The sequence below is a fragment of the Eumetopias jubatus genome, unplaced genomic scaffold (genome assembly GCF_037043125.1).
Source record: "Eumetopias jubatus isolate StellerSeaLion01/CBP00866 unplaced genomic scaffold, mEumJub1_p1.0 scaffold_3, whole genome shotgun sequence".
Lineage (NCBI taxonomy): Eukaryota > Metazoa > Chordata > Mammalia > Carnivora > Otariidae > Eumetopias > Eumetopias jubatus.
Window position 1 is genome coordinate 91,746,744 of NW_028274809.1, and position 16,949 is coordinate 91,763,692.

Here is a 16,949-nt window from a genome sequence, read left to right on the forward strand (position 1 = left end):
TTTGAATCAAGGTAATGCTGGCCTTACAGAAGGAGTTTGGAATTTTTCCTTCCATTTACATTTTTTGGAATAATTTGAGAAGAATAGTTATTAACTCTTCTTTAAATGTCTGGTAGAATTCCCTGGGGATGCTAACCAGCCCCAGACTTTTGTTGTTGGGAGATTTTTGATTACTGATTCAATTTTTTCATTGGTTATGGGTCTGTTCAAATTTTCTATTTCTTCTTGATTCCGTTTTGGTAGTTTGTAAGTTTCTAGGAATTTATCCGTTTCTTCCCAATTGCCCAATTTGTTGGCATGTAATTTTTCATAATACTATCTTATAATTGTATTTCTATGGTGTTGGTTGCAACCTCTCTTTCATTCATGATTTTATTTATTTGGGTCCTTTCTCTTTTCTTTTTGATAAACCTGGCTAGGCTAGGGGTTTATCAATTTTATTAATTCTTTCAGAGAACCAGCTCCTAGTGTTGTTGATGTGTTCTACTGTTTTGTTTTGTTCGTTTCTGTATCATTTATTTCTGCTCTAATCTTTATTATTTTCCTTCTTTTGCTGGCTTTAGGCTTTATTTGCCGTTCCTTTTCTAGCTCCATCAGGTGTAAGGTTAGGTTGTGCATTTGAGACTTTTTTTCCTTCTTGAGGAAGGCCTGTATTGCTATATACTTCCCTCTTAGGACTGCCTTTGCTCATCCTAACGGTTTTGGATTGTTGTGTTTTCATTTTCACTGGCTGCCATGTACTTTTTTATTTCTTCTTTAATTTCCTGATTAACCAATTCATTCTTCAACAGGATTTCCTTTAATCTCCATGTATTTTGGGGCTTTCCAAAATTTTTTTTTTTTTTGTGGTTGACGTCAAGTTTCATAGTGTTGTGGTCTAAAAATATGCATGGTATGCTCTCAATCATTTTGTACTTGTTGAGGCCAGATATGTGACTGAATATGTGATCTATTCTGGAGAATGCTGCATATGCACTCAAAAAAATGTGTATTCTGTTGTTTTGGATGAAATGTTCTGAATATATCTGTTAAGTCCATCTGGTCCAGTGTGTCATTCAAAGCCATTGTTTCCTTGTTGATTTTCTGCTTAGATGATCTGTCCATTGCTGTAAGTGGGGTGTTAAGGTACCCTGCTATTATTGTATTGTTACCAATGAGTTTCCTTATGTTTGTTATTAACTGATTTATATATTTGGGTTTCCCCAAGTTGGGGGCATAAATATTTACAATTATTAGACCTTCATGTTGTGTAGACTCCTTAATTATGACATAATAGCCTTCTTCATTTCTTGTTACAGTCTTTAGCTTAAAGTATAGTTTGTCTGATAAGTATGACTACTCCAGCTTTCTTTTGACATCCATTAACATCATAAATGTTTCTCCATTCCTTCATTTTCAATCTGCAGGTGTTGTTTGGTCTAAAATGAGTCTCTTGTAGGCACCATATAGATGGGCCGTGTTTTGTTTGTTTGCTTTTATCCATTCTGATACTTTATGTGCTTTGATTGGAGCATTTAGTCCATTTACATTTAGAGTGATTTTTGATAGATATGAATTTAGTACCACTGTGTTACCTGTAAAGTCACTGTTTCTGGAGATGTTCTCTATTCTTTTCTAGTCTTTGTTGTCTTGGTCTTTCTTTCCCACTCAAGAATGCTACCTAGAGCAATCTACACATTCAATGCAATCCCTATCAAAATACCATCCACTTTTTTCAAAGAAATGGAACAAATAATCCTAAAATTTGTATGGAACCAGAAAAGACCCCGAATAGCCAGAAGAATGTTGAAAAAGAAGAGCAAAGCTGGTGGCATCACAATTCCGGATTTCAAGCTCTATTACGAAGCTCTCATCATCAAGACAGTATGGTACTGGCACAAACACAGACACATCAATGGAACAGAATAGAGAGCCCAGAAATGGACCCTCAACTCTATGGTCAACTAACCTTTGACAAAGCAGGAAAGAATGCCTAATGGAAAAAAGACAGTCTCTTCAACAAATGGTGTTGGGAAAAGTGGACAGCCACATGCAGAAGAATGAAACTGGACCATTTCCTTACACCACACACAAAAATAGACTCCAAATGGTTGAAAGACCTAACGTGAGACAGGAGTCCATCAAAATCCTAAAGGAGAACACAGGCAGCAACCTCTTCAACCTCAGCCACAGCAACTTCTTCCTAGAAACATCGCCAAAGGCAAGGGAAGCAAGGGCAAAAATGAACTAGTGGGACTTCATCAAGATAAAAAGCTTTTGTACAGCAAAAGAAACAGTCCACAAAACCAAAAGACCACCGACAGAATGGGAGAAAATATTTGCAAATGACATATCAGATAAAGGGCTAGTAACCAAAATCTATAAAGAACTTATCAAACTCAACACCCAAAGAACAAATAATCCAATCAAGAAATGGGCAGAAGACGTGAACAGACATTTTTCCAACGAAGACATCCAAATGGCCAACAGACACATGAAAAAGTGCTCAACATCGCTCGGCATCAGCGAAATCCAAATCAAAACCTCAATGAGATACCACCTCACACCAGTCAGAATGGCTAAAATGAACAAATCAGGAAATGACAGATGTTGGCGGGATGCGGAGAAAGGGGAACCCTCCTACACTGTTGGTGGGGATGCGAGCTGGTGCAGCCACTCTGGAAAACAGTATGCAGGTTCCTCAAACATTTGAAAATAGAGCTACCATATGATCCAGGAATTGCACTAGTGGGTATTTACCCCAAAGATTACAAATGTAGGGATCCAAAGGGGTATGCGCACCCCTATGTTTATAGCAATGATGTCCACAATAGCCAAACTATGGAAAGAGCCAAGATGTCCATCGACAGATAAATGAATAAAGAAGATGTGGTATATATATCTACAATGGAATATTATGCAGCCATCAAAAATCTTGCCATTTGCAAAGACTATGTGGCTAGAACTGGAGGGTATTATGCTGAGCAAAATAAGTCAATCAGAGAAAGACATGTATCATATGACCTCACTGAAATGAGGAACTCTTAATCTCAGGAAACAAACTGAGGGTTGCTGGAGTGGTGGGGGGGTGGAAGGGATGGGGGGCTGGGCAATAGACATTGGGGAGGGTATGTGCTATGGCAAGTGCTGTGAATTGTGCAAGACTGTTGAATCACAGATCTGTACCTCTGAAACAAATAATGCAATATATGTTAAGAGAAAAAAAGAAGAAGATAGCAGGAGGGGAAGAATGAAGGGGGGAAAATCGGAGGGGGAGACCAACCATGAGAGACTATGGACTCTGAAAAACAAACTGAGGGTTCTAGAGGGGAGGGGGTGGGGGGATGGGTTAGCCTGGTGATGGATATTAAAGAGGGCACGTTCTGCGTGGAGCACTGGGTGTTATGCACAAACAATGAATCATGGAACACTACATCCAAAACTAATGATGTAATGTATCGTGATTAACATAACAATAATAATAAAAAAAAAGGCCCTTCAGAGTGCAGTGGGGTAGGGCTTGGTATAAGTGGCTCAAACCTCCACTGTGGCACTGTGCCACTTGCTGATATCCCTCTGTGCTGATGGGAGGGGTGAAAAATAGTGTTGGCCTGCTCTCTTCCCTGGAGATGGGAGTTTGCTCCCACCACTGTTCAGGTAGTCCTCACAGAAGAGCAAACAATCTCCCCTCTTGTGTCGCAGGCTTCTATCAGATCCCTGCCTTCACCCTGTTTGTGTTGGCACTGTCTGCCCATCTAGCAACAGGGCAGTGCACCTGTGTTTTATCCCAGGAGCCGGGCTGAGTTTTCAAAACTACAAATTTTAGGGACCCCATGTGTCATGGACCGTGCTGATCCTCTAGGGGAGGGTCTGGCTGTGCTGTGGCTGGTGCTGGTTTGTCCCAGAAAAGCACTCTTATGAACTGACTGCACAGGCGCTTGGATTTTATGGTAAAGCATAGCAAAAAGCAGGCACTCAGCTTAGTTGCCCTCAGCAGTGTCTCTGCTCATAAGCTAAAGAACAGGGCAGCTCAATGGCTCCGAAAGGCTCTTTTGTCCCCTGTGAAGTAGTGCCACCTCTCCTGATGCACTCCAAGAGGAACTGTCTCTTGCAGTGCAACCCAGGAGATTCTCAGGGCAAGCTGTCCACTCCTGGGCCTCTGCTCTCCTTCTCCGCAGGAGCTCCTCTAGGCCTGCCTGCCAGACTCCACCTGACGAAGGTGCAGACTTTTAAAACTTTAGTCTTTGAGCTCTGCTGCTTGTAAAAACTTGCAGTAATCGGCCCCTCTCATTTTCCCCATCAATGGTTTTGGGAAAGTATTTTTCTCATGAAATCCCCTATGTGCTGTTTTATCTCTCATTCTCTCTCTCCATGATCAGGGCTCTCTCTCCTCTGCCTCACCCACAATTCCTTTTTTTCCCCAAATCATATCACTGCACCTCCTACCTTCCACCATGTGGCCTCTTCTCTCCCTATAGTTGTGCAATTTCTTCTCTCAGAGTTCAGATCAATTTTCTGGGTGTTCAGAATGATTGGATAATTATCTAGCTGTGTTCTAGGGACAAGGCAAGCAAAAGGTCCTCCTATACTCTCTGTATTCTTGTTTTTAAAATGAAGGCAAGGCCTCTCTTTGCATTGAAGTTGTTCCATCTTTACTTCCTAAAATAATGCCTAGCACACAGTCATTGCTTGATAGATATTCTTTGAATTAGTTAATTAATTTCAAAACTATAGGAAGATTGAGTTTGCTATTTAGTCAACAGTGGTACATTCTGACTTTTAGTTCACCAATTATTATTAATGGAAATAAATTTATGGCTGAGTGAAATAAGTCAATCAGAGAAAGACATGTATCATATGACCTCACTGATATGAGGAATTCTTAATCTCAGGAACAATCTGAGGGTTGCTGGAGTGGTCGGGGGTGGGAGGGATGGGGTGGCTGGGTGATAGACATTGGGGAGGGTATGTGCTACGGTGAGCGCTGTGAATTGTGCAAGACTGTTGAATCACAGATCTGTACTTCTGAAACAAATAACACAACATATTTTAAGAAAAAAGAAAAAGAAGAAGATAGCAGGAGAGGAAGAATGAAGGGGAGTAAGTCAGAGGGGGAGACAAACCAGGAGAGATGATGGACTCTGAAAAACAAACTGAGGGTTCTAGAGGGGGCGGGTAGGGGGATGGGTTAGCCTGGTGATGGGTATTGGGGAGGGCACATTCTGCATGGAGCACTGGGTGTTATGAACAAACAATGAATCATGGAACACTACACCAAAACAAATGGTGTAATATATGGTGATTAACATAACAATAAAAATTTAAAAAAATAAAAAAATTTAAAAAAAGAAACACAATTAAAATTACAATAATAACTTCAACTTCTTAATGTTTCCCTGAATTTTTTTGAACTTTAATTTTTGAGAACCAAATAATTTTATTTTTGAAACTAAAATAAAGCATTTGCATTAAAGCAGAGCTCTCAGATTCATTCTTGTTCTTTTTCTCTGTTACATTTACATAGAATAAAACATGTTTTTGAATAAAATTATTAATAGGTGTCTTTTCTCTTGGAAGTGAGTTTAGGTAAAGAAGTATTTGCTTCATATGACAGAATTTTTTCTTATTTTCTAACATTTTTACTAATAATGTATATCAATTCTCATAATCAGAGAAAAAATTAAACCTAAGTTAAAAAATGAATGAAAAGCTTCCACATATAATTATACAGAAATGCATTTGTATTATTAATATTAAATAAAAGTGGAAAGGTTGTAGTGTAATATGAATCTGAATTTTAAAAAATGCCTTATATATGCACATGCATTTCTGGAGATACACACTAAGTTACTTTTGAGTTCATTTGAGAAGTGAGATCGTGGTTGAACTCATGAAGGAAAAAGGCTGAATTTATACTGTACTTTTATTTTCCTTTTCAATGGCCATAACTTCATTTTCTAACTCATTTTCTAAACTCATTTCTAACTCATTTTCTAATACATAAAATATTAAAAAAGTAAAACTCATCTCTTCTTGTCTTTCAGAACATCCTTCCAGCAATTTCTTCCTCTTTCTCCATCATAAGTTTCTCTTTCTACTGAAACATTTACCTAACATTAGAAATGTTAGAAACTAACAAAATAAATGAATAAACTCCACTGCCCCACTACTTTATTCCCTTCACATCAAACACTGTGACAAGGTTTTTCATTTTTATTGTTTTCCCCAATCACCATCTCCAGTCCTCTCTCGAACTGACAGCAATCATGCTCTCATAATCCTCCCGACCTCCATATAACTCTTCTTGCCAAGATCAACAGTGACCTCCAAGTTGTTACATCTCATAGGCCATTCTCCAACCCATTTTACTTCTTCCAGCAATACTTGGCACAGTCAATCCCTCCTCCTCCTTGAAATATTCCATTCTCTTGGTGTGCAAGGCTCCATACTCACCTGGTTTTCCTCCTATACAACTGATTTCTTTTCCTCCATCTCTTTCGCTAGCTCCTCCTCATTTCCCCAGTCTTTTAGTTTTGGGTCAGTCCTTGGACTCTTTCCTAGCTACATGGATTCCCTTGGTGATCTCATCCAGTCTCACGGTTTAAATATCAACTATGTGCTAAGGACTCTCAAAACTGTATCTCCAGTCATCCTAGGATAATCCTTCTCTCATGACATTTTTCCAATCCTTTTACACATCCCAACAACCCAATTCCCAAAACATATTTAAAATCTGACCATTTTGGTCCTCTAATCATAATATCTTTGTCGAAATCACCAGCATCATTCCCCTGGATGGTTTTAGTAGTTTCCTAGTTGGATCCTTCCACCTAAAGTCTACTATCCACTCAACAAACATGTAAGTCAGATCACATCAGTCTTCTGCATGAAATCTTCAATGGCTTCCCATTCCACTCAGAATAAAAATCAAAAGTCCTTACAAGAGTCTCTTCTACCTATCTGATCTCTTCTCTCCCTTTTCTCCTCCTGGCTTTTATGCTCAAGATTCACTGTCTTTTGCTGTTCCTTGAATACAACTGGTTCTTTACTATCTCAGGACTTTTATATTTCCCAGATACAAGCATCATTCACTACCCCCCTCCTCCAAATATTTGCTCAAATGCCACTTTCTTAACAAGAGCTTCCCTGATCAACATATTGGAAATTAAACCATTTTCCTCACCAAACTCGTACCCTTCTGATTTTTCTTTCCTGATGAATATTCCTCCAACATTTATTACCATCTGACATAACATACCATTCCTTTCTTTTGTTGATAATCTATTTCCCTTCATTATAATTTAATTTCCAGGAGGTAAGGAATTTTTATTTCATTAATGTATTTAGTATCTAGAACTGGTGCTTATGAGATATATATATATATGTCATATATATATGTATATATATGACTGTGCCCATTAAGTATTAATTAATAAATAACTGAATGCATTGACAAACAATCATGCCTGAGAGAGCCAGAAGAACATTTTGAAACCTGGAGTCCAGAGCCAGTCACCTAGGAGCAGGAAGAAAAAAGCAGGATCAGCAGTTCAAAAGGAAGCTGGGGGCAGCTGGGTTAATGTCCATAATAAACATTAATGGGCTAGTTGTGATGCAGTGCCAGGTGCAATAATTTTTTTAAAGAGGCAGTGGGAGGGAGATTTTCATACTGCCTTATGAATTATAAGAAAGGTTATAAATTCCAATTATAAAAAGACTTTAATTCCTTTTGTCAGTCATGAGAATTACAACAAATAAGTTCATGCCTAGCATAGCCACATATACTTTATTCTCCACACCTCCACACCAAGGTGGTTTTTACAGCTTTAACGCTTTTTTCTACATGTCCTCTGCTTTTTATGTCTTCTCTGGCCTGTCTTTTCCTCTACTCTCCTCAGTCATTGCAAGAGCTCTTTCAGTGTTTCTTCCCATACACATTTGATCCACAATCTTTACTTTTTCCATATTCTAATATCAAATAAACTACCCATCATCACAAGCATGAATGTTTTTCCTTGGCTGATTTCACTTTTCCTTTTCCCAGCATGTGCCTTCTATTAGAGCAGTGCTATCCCCTCATGAATTCTTATAAATTTCCCATCTCCCAATTTTCAGGCAGTATAAATTACATGTCAGGGACAACATATTCCTGCTTTTTCACAATAAATTGGTAATTAATTTTGAAAATCTGATTTTCTATATGGAAATGTCCTAATGAACAACAGTTGGATAGAAAACACACACACTCATCCTATAATCTATAATCACCAGACCAAACTGTGTCATTAAATAGGTAGATGGAATGGAGATAGCACACCATAAAATTCTTTCAAGGAAAGAAAGCAAGGAAGAGAGGAAGGCAGGAAGGCAAGCTTATAAATGTTCATAACCTTTTGTAAATTACAAAATAACATGCCCAAGTTAAATTCTCCATTATATTTGATTAAATGATATTGCTATAATAAGTATGGATATTTCAGTTGGAATAAATTAACATTTTTTTCTTATGGTTTAGAAACTTGCAGAGGGCAGGGGCAAGTATGAATAAGAAGCAATTAAAATAGCATTAAGTTTATAAATGCTAACTATAATGAGATTCCTATTTGATTTCCTTTAACACATAAAATGTAGAGGAAACTTTTATACATGAAACAGATTTTTGAAAAATCATAACCAACCTTTATCTACTTCTTTTCATTTCATGAAGTAGATAAAATATTTTTTCATCAAGCACATAACAGTGAGACACAGCAATGCTCCTGTAAGGAGTATTGTTCAATGCTTTATTGCCCAATTGAGAAAACAGACATAAAAGATTGCATATAATATCATGTTTTATGGTTTAAAAGCAATTTCTCAAAAATATAACAAATCTATAGAGAGAGAAAGTTTAAAAATCATATCTATCATTCACTTGTGCCAAATCAATGTCCTATAGTGAATAGGAAAATAAGATATAATAGCAACTATTCAAAGTTAAAAATATGTATGTTTTTTAATAGCCAGTTAAGCCACAAGTTTAGATTTTTTTAAATGTGATAAAAGGATGTTGTTGCTTTTCAATAAAAAATGTTTCCCCAAATCTTTCTATATCTTAATAAAGTTGCACTAAAATTTGTTTTTTTTTAGTTTTGTCCTCAGATTTCTTCATCTGAAAAACCTAAATGCAACCTTTCAATGGCACAAAATAAAATCAATAGCTCTTATAGTTCGTCATATATTTATACACGTTATGTAAATAAAGACTACACCAAATTAGTTTGGATTTAAATTTAAATTTAAATTTAAATTAAATTTAAATTTGCTCTAGAATACTGTCTGTACTATAGAAGTTAGGCACTTTGGGTTCAATCCAAGAATGTGAGAGGAGAAAATGATATACAATACCAACTTCAAGGTCAGGTAATGAGTCATGATGGAACTTGGCTTTAAATATTTAAATTGCCATATTTATGGATTCATCTTTTGGCAGTCAATTTTTTCCCCTTAAGATAACTGCATATTTCTTACCTGGAATTTGTGGCTTTAGAAAAAAGTCTCAAATCTTGCCAAGCGAAACTCAATATGCTTACCTCTAAAATATGTTGTAAAGGCAGAGGAAAGGATATCAGGACAGTAGGGTCATCCTACTACTTATTTGCTGAGATCTCCTCCAACCTTCCTATCTATAATTCTTTGGAAAAGACAACAGATCTTAACAAGAATGCCCAATCCAAGTATTATGGGAATAATAATAAAACAGTTCACTGGAGATCAAGACAGAAAAGGCAAAGCAGTAAACATGAGTCAAATATTTGAAGCTGATAGGCCAGTTACAGGGAACCTGGTTTGAAGAAGGTCAGAGTTTTATGGTTAAGGAATAGCTGAGTATCTTAGAATGGCCCAAGCAATGAGCAAGGAAGCCATACCATCCAAGAATTTCTAGTCACTGGAGTTTTCCCCTAGGGACTAAATACTTGTGATGGTTAATTTTGTGTTAATTTGCCTGGATCTCAGGGTGCCCAGATATTTGGTCAAACCTTATTCTGGGTGTATACATAAGGATGTTTCTGGATGAGACTAACATTTGTATTGGCAGACTGAGTAAAGCAGCAGATTGACCTCTCCAATATGGGTGGGCCTTGTCCAGTTGTTGAAAGCCTGAATAAAACAAGAAGACTGAGTAAGTGAGAATGTTTCCTGCCTGTTTGAACTCGAACATTGTTTCTTTCTGGCTCTTCCTGGGTCTAAGTCATCTACCCTTCAGATTTAAACTATACCACTGGCTCTCTTGAGTTGTCTCTATCTTGTCCACTATAAATCTTGGCGTTTGTTAGCCTCCATAATCATGTGAGTCAATTCCTTGTAATATAATAATAATGGTATATAATTATAATACATATTATATAAAATTATTATATTATTATATATTATATATAATATTATGTATATATTTTTTCTTTGTTTCCCTGGCATGATTTTCTTCATAGTCTAGGAGCTTAGAGATCAATAGAGAATAGTTACATAAAAGTTTGTGATACGAAATGTGTAAAGAAAAAAAATCATGCCAAATGGATTTATCCTCTCAAAGAACCTTAAACCACTCACAGCAGGAGGATAATGGTATTTAACTTTTGATGTTCTGGGTTAACATGCTATTACCATGACACTGATAGCCATAAAGCATATAGCTTAAAACAAAATTCAAAGGAAGAACTCAATCATCAGTGAATGAAAAAGGTCAAGTCATGCGGGGCACAGATTTATAAAGCCTAACTCAGCTTGGCCAATAGAAGATAAAATATTTTGGATGTCAGGTATTAATGGAAACAAATTAGTCACATGAACATCAGCACTTAAAGAAATTAAGAATGGAAATTCCATGAACTAAAAAGGCTTTTTCATTTCAGTAGGGCAAGATGTTCTATTTCAAACTAATATATTTTTTACTGCCCATGGTATTTGTGTACTGTTTGAGGGATGGGGGCATGATATAAAGCAAAGTTCAAAATTCCCAAGGGAATCTTATAAAGGCAACACAGGAAAAGAAAAAAGTAGGCATTTGTGTATGTTAAATATATTTTAGAAAAAAGACTAAAAATCTATCATTCAAATATAGTACTATAAACTAGGTAAAATAGAAAAATAAATATTCGATTGATAAATTGTGTCATTTATTTAAGCCAATTCCTTAACATTTGTGGTTACGATATTGCTGGTTGTGCTAGTGTTTTAATTGGAATAGAGAGTTGTTTATCTTTCTTTTAAAAAAATGTTGTATTTATTTATTTGAGAGACAAAGAGAGGGGAGGGGAGGAGCAGAGGGAGAGGGACAAGTAGACTCTGTGCTGAGCATGAGGTCTCACGACCCTGAGATCATGACCTGAGCTGAAATCAAGAGTCAGATCCTTAACTGACTGAGCCACCCAGGTGTCCCCAGACTGTTGTTATTCTAACATGACTCCACTGAGGAAATGTAAAGAAAATGGAGACAATAGTAAGGTCACCTAAGAAATTACATGTGAGATGGGTTAGCGTGGATCAGCAGTGACACTGCAGGGAAAAATGGGGAATAAAGGAAACATAAAAGTAGTATGTTAATAATCATTTAATATGGGTGTGTGTGTCTATATATATACATACATACACATGTGCATGTATGTACATATATACATAGAGTATATTTGAAACTCTTTCCATAATAAAAAGTAAAAAAGCTAGCATTAGTTAGAATTCTATGACCACAACAAAAGATGAGCAATGTCAACTATCTTCCAGATAATTACTGGGTGCCTAGAATGTGCCAGATGCTATGTATCAGGGTTACAAAGATGAGTAAAACATAATTAGAGCCTACCAGTAAGAGCAAGATAAGTAAACCAACAACTGAGCTAGCACAAAAAGAAAATGAAAGAATGTTAGGACAAGGTGGGAAAATAATCTCCATTCAGAAAAAAATAGAGTTTGAGCAAAAAAAAAAAAAAAAGGCAAACTCCCTGGAGAAAATTAAGTGCATAGCTGAATTACATAAAGGAGGTGGTAGGTCCAGGTAAGGTGAGAAATGATAGTAGGGGCCAGATCATGAATAGCTCTATACGTCATACTTCAGAAATAAACAGGGATGCACTAAAAATGTTAAACAGGTGGTAATATAATGAGATATTGACTCCAGAATAATCGTTCAGAAATATGAGGCAGATATTTGGAAAATATTATTATATAGTCCAGAGATGGTGATGAGGACTTGAACTAAACTGGCAGTAGTAAGAAGAGAGAGAAGAGCTATGGGGTAGAATCTGTAGAATTTCCTGCTCAATAACATATGGTTAGTTAAGAATTGGGAAAATTCTAGAATAATAAAAGAGATGCCACTCTTTTGAATATGAAATCCAGGAATAATAAGTTTGTTGTATTGATGTGTTTTGAAGATTATGAAATTGCAACTGAGAGGGGGTCCTGGGTGGCTCAGTCAGTTAGGCATCCGACTCTTGGTTTAGGCTCAGGTCATGATCTCATCGGTCGGGGGATCAAGCCCCAAGTTGGACTCCACACTTGGTGGGGAGTCTCTTTGAAGATTCTCTCCCTCTGCCCCTCCTCTCATTCATACACTGTGTCTCTCAAATAAATAAATAAATCTGAAAAAAATTTAAAAAATAATAAAATTGCAACTGAGAGAACCAATTCTGGTTAACTTAAGCCAAAGAGACAGAGAGATAAAGGTAGGGAGAAAGAAAGATATGAGATATTTCACCAAACAGGAGAAAAAAAATAACACCACCACATCTCAAAAACAAACAAACAAACAAAAAACTAGGGCAGCTCTTAAGTTTGAATAGCAAGAAAATTCTATTCGAAGCACCACAACTGATTCACTCAACTTAATATCCAAAACCCAGGAGACTAGTCTTAATGACTGGCTCGGAAATTATGTCCCCTATGCCTTGGCAAGAAGAGAGCAATCTGATTCATAGTTCCATTAAGAAATAAGAAAACTCTGTCATGGAGATAGGAGTGCTAACATACGTATTTAACCTATAAGATGAAATGACTAAAGAGCTAATCATGCTATACACAGCAAGGCTGATGCAAAGTGACATCATGATCAAGCCATGGTCCAGAGCAATTAGAATTAACTGGGATGATGAAACTGTTGGCGGACACTAGGGAAAGGTGAAGGTCTTTATGTCCAACAGATATCAGTGGTTAGCCTGAGGGGAAGAAATAGCCTCATATAGAAAAAGTATTTGTAGATAAAAAGTTGCAGTGACAAAGTTATCCCTCTAATAATACAAGGAAGAAAGTGTACTTAACAAATGCCAACTGTGTTAACAGTTGATTAGATTATTTCAATGATGTCATTTATACAAGTTAAACTTAGCAGTTTCCAAAATATAAACGCAGAATAGTTCTTTACGTGTGGTATAATTATACCATTCAGGTCACTCCCAAACCCGGACTTTCAAGGGAAGTTGCTGGTAAGATGGCAGAGTTCTCAAATCTGCAATCTGCCTGAGTGCTTTAGTATTTAATTATGAGTTTGCAGTTTTGCAGCTGTCATCATTACCATTTTCCATCCAATTGCAAATTCTCAACTGCTCTGGATCTACACATCGAAACAAATTCTTTAAAAATGCCTTTAGCATGATTCTGGCTTAAATTGCATTTGTAATTATTTTACAGCTATACACACAGTTAACCAATTAGCTTATTAACCTGAGCACAGTTTGTAATAAATATTTATATGGGGAGCATTCTGATTAGTCCTTTAAATGAAAAGGTATTTTAAAATTCCATCTGTTTAATCATGAGAAAGTGAAGCTAACACTACACTTCTGGCTCTAGAAGTAGGATTTCTCAACTTTGGCACTATTGCCATGCCAGAACCAAGCCAGTTGTACCTCCCGCCTTCCAGTCTTTACCATCAAAAATGTCTCCAGATGTTGCCAAATGTCCTCTGGGGTGGCAAATTCACCACAGGTAGAAAATCACTGCTCTGGAGAAAGTGAAGCAACACCTTCCCGTGCTCTGCTATAGGTAAGGGACAAAATCCTCCCACTTTCATGTAAGTTCCTAGAGGGGAACCTAATAACTACACAAGTTTAATTCATGATCTTGCCATCAGAGAATCAGGTTGTATGGTATTTTATCACCATCTCATTATCTTATACAAGAAATATCCTTTTGAAACAATTTGTAAAATACACACATTATAGAGTAAAGGTGACAGACTCTACTCTCTAGAAGATTAAACTCCTATAAGCACGTGGTTCCTTTTCCTATTTCTTGATTGAAGCATAAATAAAGTTTTTTGTAATAGTAATTTTAATAATGTTATACTTTCTGATTTTGCTTTACAGAATAAAATTACACATGAAATATACGTACTTTTATTCGTCATATTTTGGCCAATGTTCTGAACTTCCTATTCTGGTATACAAAGTAGTAATTGTTGAGCAAACATCTACTGAACAACTGTTAGTATATAGTACAAGGGGATTTGGAAGCACTGGTGATAGAAAGATGAATAAGTTACATTTTGGGAGCTGAAATATAGAAGGGGGGCAATGAAGGCATAATGTAATACAACACATGAAGTATGAGTAAGTAAGGAGTGTACACTTGGAAGTGTTTAACTTCAACTGGAAGAATGGACTATGTGGGGAAGGAAGTAATATCTGGGATGGGACTTAGGAGGTGCAGGACTGAACAAGTGGAGGAAGATAAGATTTCCAGGCTAAAGAAGCTTGACATTAATGAATGCTTTGTGGATGATGGGTGTCACTTGGGCAATGGCTAGCTGTGGGGTTCCGAGAGACAACAGTGGGAGAAGTAAAACAGAATATTAGGTTAGGAGGATATTTAGGGCCCATGTAATGACTTTGAATGGGAAAAGGTCAACCAGTGAAAATTCTTTGGTAGGTGAACGATAAAAATCAGATGAATTACTCTATGCAGATAGCCCTGGCTTCAAAACAAGGACGGATTAATAAGAAATGTACATTTTTTGTATGCAAAAATGCAAAAAATTGCATTTTTTTTTTTTTAACCTCAGATGGTTTAATAGAGGGATCTTATTCACTATATACAGGATTCTCTGACGACAGTGGGCTGGTCGCCAGCCGGGCAACCCAACTGACACAGAGAAACCAGGGCAGCACAGGGGCCACTAAAAGTTGACCGTCTTGGCCGGCTTCACGTCTTCCATTTCGGACAACAGCCAGCAGTAAGTACGAAGCAGTAAGCCAGCAGTAAGTACGCCGCAGCACCTCAATGGCCTTGAGCTCCAGGGGTGTGGCCTGAATTCCAAGGTCTTACAAGCCAGGCAGGTGAGGCAACAGCATGTCCGTGATGTGAAGCCGCTTCACTTTATCCCTTGTTATCCACGGCTCAAATGGGCTCATTTCAAAGAGTCGTGCTACCCATCGATAGGTAAAATGCAGCAAAGGGTACAGCAGGAAGGGTCTGTGAGCCATAGCAAAGACATACTGCACCAGGTCAAAAAGGAGGTACTGATTGGGCCCAACGAAGGCAAAAGATTTCCCTCTAGAATCTGGATCCTTACTTGCATTAACAATTCCTTTTGATACATCTTCAACGTATACTGGTTGCTTCACTGTCTTCTTGCCCAAAGAAATAAGAGGTACACCACCAAACCAGCGAGTATTTGCAAAATGATTGAGGAATCTATCCTCTCTTCCAAAGATGTCTGATGGCTTTATGATAATGGCTTCCGGAAATGCATCTCTCACTTCCTTCTCTCCAACGGCCTTATTTCTCAGATATCTAGAAGAGCTTTTAATATCAGCATTCAGATGTGAAACATGAATGACCCTTTCAACTCCAGCTTCCTTGGACACTTGAGCAATTGCATGGGGAATCTTCACAAAAATATCCTCAAAATCAAAGTTTTTGGTTTCCCATTCTCGCCCAACAAAATATAAGGAGAACCATTGGAAAGTTACTACAAAACTCGGAAACACATTAACAGTGATCTAGAAAAGAGAGAAGAGATTGTGGGGACCTTATGAAGATGGAACTGCCAGGATTTGATGGCTAACCGTCTTTATTAATGGATGGTAGACATTCAAATACTTGAGACTGACGAATCAGAAGAAAAATCCAGGTTTTTGGAGGTAGTAAGTTCATTTTTGGAAACAATGAATTTAAACCATCAGTATATTGTCTGCAGGGCGAGTAATGATCAGCAGGTGAAAGTTCTAATCCGGAGTTAAGAGAGAGATTTGCCTTGAAAAAAGACCTGGTGATCATCTTAAAGCTTAAAGCTTTAACAGCTTAAAGCTTAAAGCTTAAAGCTCCAGAGAAAGTTAGGGTTCTCCAGACAGACATTAAAATGGGGACAATGAAAGCAAAGAGGAAAACTATGAAGATTGGGGCCATGTAAGCTCTGGATATAAGAAGAAAAGTCAGGCTCAGAGGTTAGGATCTAATATTCAAGAGAGGTAGAAATGCACCAGGTGAAAACTGGGACATGGGAGTGGAGGTAGGGAGTCTCAAAAAGAAAAGGAGACCCTTCAGAGATAAATATACATATATATGACTCAAATATATACATGATTTAAAATGAGAAGATCATGGGTGACTACCGGGAAAGCCATTTTATAAAAACTCTTTCATCTTTCTTCCTCACTGCTCCTGCATCTGTGTCCTGATATTTTTCCCTAGAGTTTAGAGTTAAGGGAAAAAGGACTTTCTTCTTTCTAACTCCTGAATTTATCTCTTCATTCAGTTGCATCCCCTCCTGTCTCCAGAATCATACTCACATTAGCATGTTCTCCCTGACACCTTCAGTATGTTTCTTTAACCATTTATTTCTATTTTTTCTTCATATTTGTGTAGGGTGGTCCTTCTTTGCTCTTTGAACCCTGAGCTATAATGCTAACTTCTTTCCTTCTTTTCTTTGACCAATATTCTGTAAAGTCATCTATGAAATACCTATTTCCTCTCAGGCCTTGGTCTCAAAACTATGATTT

The 16,949-nt window shown here is 37.3% G+C and overlaps 1 protein-coding gene and 1 pseudogene across 1 annotated transcript in view; both read right to left on the minus strand.

The window, feature by feature from the left end:
* The window catches only part of THSD7B (thrombospondin type 1 domain containing 7B), a 763,227-nt gene that overhangs the window by 313,495 nt on the left and 432,783 nt on the right, over positions 1-16,949 (minus strand). The window lies entirely within an intron of this gene.
* LOC114207246 (NADH dehydrogenase [ubiquinone] 1 alpha subcomplex subunit 9, mitochondrial pseudogene) lies at positions 15,125-16,104 on the minus strand (annotated as a pseudogene).